This window comes from Spermophilus citellus, assembly GCF_964194105.1.
Source record: "Spermophilus citellus genome assembly, chromosome: 12".
Lineage (NCBI taxonomy): Eukaryota > Metazoa > Chordata > Mammalia > Rodentia > Sciuridae > Spermophilus > Spermophilus citellus.
The window spans coordinates 100,023,867-100,029,866 of NC_138198.1; positions in this window are offsets into that span (position 1 = coordinate 100,023,867).

The window sequence follows — 6,000 nt, forward strand, 5'->3', positions numbered from 1 at the left end:
GTATTCTTCAACAAACCATGGGACCAAGATCTGTTCTGAGACAGAGAAGAACAGGACTTGGGGGTTTCCTGCTGAATGGGGGACTCTAGGATTTATTTCCTCAAAATAAGTGACTCCAAAAAAAGTATTCAATTGTAGTTAGTGTTTCTGTCTGTAAGGGAGATGGGAGGTGGAGCCCATAGTTGCCTAGTATCTTGGAGAGCAATGTAAGAGGAAAACAGCCCTTTATTGGCTGTGGTTTCAACTCTGGGTCTACCACAGGTGGAAAAGGGAGAGTGAAAGCAGAAGAAGGGAAGTTGAGAAGGTAAATGCCCCCTCCATTACTTGGGAGAAATTACAACAAAGTCAGAGTGGGAAAGGTCAGATTTATGCTTGGTGGTTATGAAGACCATGGGCTGGATGATATTTTCTCAGCTTATAATAGACAGCTGTTTTCTTTCTTCTTAGGAGCTAAAACTTCTTCAACAACCTTGTCTTCACTTGGTTTGACAAAATGTGTCTCTATGTCATGATGAACATTCAAATGACAAAGAAGAGTCAGCATTCTCCATGGCCTCCCCCACCATTGAAGCTAGGAATTGGACCCAGCGCCTCACTCATGCTAAGCATGCTCTTGATTGCTGAGTTAGATCCCCAGTTGTTTTCATGGTTCTTTGTTTATCTGTTTGTTTTTGAGTCAGGCTCTCACTATATTGCCCAGACTAGCCTCAAATGCATGATGCTCCTGCATCAGCTGCCTGAGTAGCTGGGATTACAGGTATGTGGTACAGTGTTCAGAAAGCCAATGTTCTCTAACTAACATCTGGATCTCCTCCAAAGAGATCCTTTCACAGATGAGGGGCTGATGGGTTCAGACTGTGTCTTTTGTATGGAAGGGGACTGATGACTGATCTTACTGGAGTTATTGCTCATGATCAGGTCTTGAAATTTTGTACTTAATTGGTGAAAATTTGATGTAGGACAGATGATTTGGACACTGGAGGAATTTTCAGGAAGCAGGTTTATTTAAGTTGCAGCAGTCCAGAGGGGCTAATCCTCTGGCACCTGAGTCTGGAGATTCTTTTACATTTATACTCAGTGGATGGTTACATGACTGAGTGGGCATGTAACTGTTACTCTTTGTCCCATATTCTTAGGCTAGACAGAGGTTTCACAAGTTTTTACCAAGGAAAACAGAGATAGCATCTTTTGCACAGCAATAAGTATGATTGTAGACCTAGCTTTTACAAGAAAGAGAAACCTGGCCTTTACAACAAAGATGATGCTTTGAACCACATTGAGCTCTCTGCAGAACTCCTGTGAAATTCTTTTGACATCCTTTGTAAAGATCTTGTTGACTAGGAGAGAAGCTTAATTATGGTGGTGTGTGTGGGGGTAGGTTACCTGGTGGCCAATTCAAATTGGTAAATAGTAAAGGAATATAAAGTACATAACCTTATTCATTTGTTAATTTGTTCACTCATTTGTTAACTCAACATATAGTTATTCACTGTCTACTATGTTCTAGAAGCTTAACTACGCCCTGAATATGCAAGGTAAAATAAGATGTAAACTTGTTTTCTAAGATCTTCTAGTATAGAGCATAATCTCTTAGTTTTTTTAATCACCTGCCTCAGCATTCAGCACTTTTCAACTTGCATCTCAACTACCCTTAGTTATTTGTAACATAACATATTTTACTATTTGAATAGAAATATTACAAAACTTATATAAAAGCACACTTTGCAAAGGGTTTACAAAAATATAAATCAAAGTTCTAATATTATTGGATCTTCCAAAGGCTTTGTGAAAATTATCAAATGTAATACAAATATGATAGTCACTATTAATACATTTTTCACAGGGCTTGGGGTGTAGTTCAGTGCCAAAGGATTCATTTATTAAATGGGAAGAGTCTCTGCACCAAAACAAAAACCAAAAAACAAAGAAAAACCCATTGCACAACCAAGTAGAATGTAGGTCAGCAAAAACAGATTATGTCCAGCATCTTCTTACCTATTTTTTTTCCATCTAAAGACCAGAAAATTCTTCCTGTAATGTCAATATATGGTTGTCTAGTTCAATTAAACCAAGACCAAAGGAATTTTTCTTTTTTGAAACGAGATGTATGGAGACACTAAAAAGATTCTTTTTGGAGTGAGGTATGACTAATGTAATGTATATCATCACATTAATAGCAAAAGTCCTGAAATTGGTCCCCCGTTCATTCACATAAGGAACCAGTCATTGATGTCCTAAGTGGTATGATTATGGGGCCAGTCTGGATCCAGGGTCTACTTTCTTCTGGGTGCTCCGTAGTAGAATTCTTTTCTCTGAGAGTTAATGCTAATGTATCTTTCTCCTAATTCAAAGGCTTTATTACTAAGGCATAGTCTATGTTTAAAAACTTGCTCAAAATAAAGCCTGTAAATATTGAGCTTCTATTGGTTGATATTGGGAAAGGATTTCTGCCTTCCTACGGTCTTGGAGAATTGCTCTCCAGCTGTGGAATATTCCAACTTTTCGTTTATTTATTTTTGGTAATCTGGGACTTCTTGGTGAATAGAGTCTCTGAATTGTGGTGTTTGAGGTTTGGGGTGTTAGAAGAAACCCCATTTTTCAGACTTTCCTTTTGAAGTTCTGGTTAAAAAAAATGTGTCCCCTCACTGTGCGACAACGTGAGCACCATGACATTTCCTCCAGGCATTATTCAACATCTCCATGGCAACAGCAGATTAGAACCCTACATTAACCATTCATGTCCAATATATTGCAAGTTACAATAAGATAATAATGTTAGTGTTAAATATTAAATTTTTAAGCTTCAGATTTATGACCAAAGTTAAAAGGCAAATTTAAGCAAAGTATTTTTCAGGTATTCCTTAGGAGACCTATTTTTAGGAGATATGAAAGGATGATTTCTAATTTCTAAAGCTGCTTATAAACTGGTAACATGGTTCTGATAACATGCTTGGAAATCATTTATGAATATTGCTTAAATATCTCTCACAGTATCCCCCAGCAATTTATTTCACAATATTAGTTTACTTGGAAAAATTGATTTCGTGGAAATCTTAGAAGCAGAACGCAAGTCAGAAATATTCAGATTTCAAATGGTACAATCCCAACTACTGAAGCCCAACTACTGATGTAGACATAAGCTAAAAAAAAAAAAAAAAAAAAAACATGAGAAGCAGCCAAGGCTGATGGTAAGAGGGACTGTGGACCAGTGGAGACCTATGTTGAATGGCTGAGCAGGGGCCTTGTTCTGTCTTCCCGCCCCCATCCCCAGCGCATCCCCATTTGCAATGTTAACATAATAGCATGTACATACACATATTTATGGTGTGTCTCCTTTCCAAAAAGGGCAGACAGTAGGATTAAGCCAAGTATTTTTGTTTCCCCAACTACTTTATAAACGTAGCAATTGCTTTCCTTGCATCTGGGGTACAAAACCCCGGTTGTCTCCAAGCCAACCAACCAACCATGGTGAGGATAAAAATGATGGAAATTATGGCATCATTTTTGACTGAAGATGAAAGGACACAAGCTTTAATGCAACTGTTGGGATTAATGAATTCGAGTTTAGGAAGTTGAAGTTTCTCAGCGAGCATTCGATTGTCCACATGGCATTGAACAGCCCAGAAGCAGTGCCTTTGTTAAGATGATCATGACTTGCTATTGGCAGCAGCATCCAGGAACACTTACTGGCTCTTAATTGGGTACCATGCAATGCATGTGCGTATCCTGAGCACTCTGCACCTGCATTTTCCCCCTTACAGCCCTTTGAAATTTGCAGTTTATATTTGTGTGATTATTTTATTTGTGTCTATGTTTCCTCTGGCCACCTGCTCCATGAATGCAGAGACTATTTCTGTTCTATACCCTGTTTCTGCACAGGGACTGGCAAAAAAGTAATGCTAAATCCATATTGCTGGAAGGAAAGAAGGAAAAAGGAAGGGAAAGAGGAAGAAAGGATAGGAGAAAGGGATGGAGGGAAAGAGGGAAGAAGTTGTCCTTACTTGGCAGACAAATTTTATGGGAACCCTTGGCAGGAGGACTTGGAAACAGGTCTGCTCCTCTGTAGTGATCCCCTAGCCACTTGTCATTGAAGCTACATTCCCCAGACATCTCCTTAAATTGGCCCCATGTGCAGTAGTCTATTAGGATTTCTGGATTAAAATATTTAGATATTTAGCCACTTTTTTTTTTTTGATTCTTCCAAGGTACAGTGTCTGGTTCCAGCTCTTTGGAAGCCAAACAGAAGTGAAAGAGCTAGGGAAGGGGTGTTTTCCAAGTTCCTTACTGATGGACTTGGTTCTCACATGGTACTGACTTTCTGCAGCAATGGGATACTTATTTCTTGACTCGTAAGAGCAAGAGTAAACCTGGATCTAGCAGCGTGATCTGGGTTGATGCGGTCTGCACAATGTTAACACACTGGGACACAAAAAAAGAGATTGTTGACTAAATCATCTGTTTCGTGGATCTGACATCCTCATGTAGATAGGGATTTGGAAATAGCCAGAATGTTCTGATCTTTCTCTATTCATCCGATTATTTCCCTCACCACATATAGCTGATACTCATCTGGTTTCAATCTTCTTTGGGAAAGACATCAGGGCCAGACCTGCCAAGTGCTTAATTGCAGCTCATTGTGGAGAGAATGAACACTCAATTGAAAACTACAAGCAATCTGCTCAGATCATTGTTGATCCTGAATTTCAAACCTGTGAGGAACTTACTACATTCTTACATTGCCAAGGGGAAATTGAGGCTTAGAGAGGTTAGGTGACTTGTTGAAGGTCACACAGCTGATAGCAGAACACTGTCACCTCTATTTCATGCTACTGCCTGAGTAGGCTACAGACAAACGTATGTCAAACTTTGATTTCTGTTTCTCTCAAGGCTGGTGGAAAGCCAGAGCTATTGCTTCATAATGAGTGTGCTACACAGCAAGATGATTGAAAAACGTGATATTTGAGTATGTGGCTGCGACTGACTTTGGTCAGTCACTAGTTCTTACTCTGGCTGTTGGGAAGGAGGTAGGTTTTTTTTTTTTTTTAGGTAGTGGGTTTTTGTTGTTGTTATTGTTGTTGATTTAGTTGCTGTTGTGGTTTGATATTTTGAGTAAACACACGTTTCCCCCTTTCAAAGCTCTGGTTCTGGTAAAAAAAAAATTAAATTGGGCACTTAATATGTGATTCTCAGCATCGCGAAAGACAGAGGCTTCTCTCTTCAAACCCAAATGTGGCTCCCAGCCCCGGCTGCTTAACACACACTGGGGCATGTACTTCATTCATCTTAATTATGCAATTATTTGAAAAGATTCCGATGTCATCTACTTATCAAAGGTCTCTGGACTACACACCACACCTCTCTGATTAGGGGTGATTAGGGATGATTAGAGAAATACCTGGTATCAAACTGTTTTCAGATTTCCTTCTGCATCGATTGTCCAAAGGGTGATTATTGTGGCTGCTCAGCCAGCTGTTCTCATTAGGTCTCCATTGATCGAGGGTTGGTTAAGGTTCCAAACGCCAGGAGAAACGTGCTGTTTTCGATTCATAGCGAGAGGCACCCAGATAAAGAAAAGAAAAATTAAGGCCAGCATTTTATTGTCAAAGCTCTGGTTAAATTGCTCCATCCTTAAAGAAACAGCATTAATTAGTCTTTTTGGCTACGCAGACTTTGGAAGCAACACTCTTGATATATTGAAGGCTGCATTATTAAAATTATCTGCTGTGTCTGTCCTTAATAAGGTCAAAGAAAGAATCTATGAAAGCTGATTCATCACAAAGGCCCTGGGGATGCACATCATTGAGAAAGCCAATTTTATTTTCCTACCGCAAGACAGAACCGGGTTATAACCTGCCTTCCTTATCAGAAAGGCAAAGCCCAGAGAATCCACCATTAATTTGGAGAAAGCCCTAATCAGTCTATCTGGCTTTCTCTGTGGAGGATTCCTCACACCCAGGCTGTGTGTGGGATGGGGTGGTGAGGGAGGGTTTTAACTCTCTA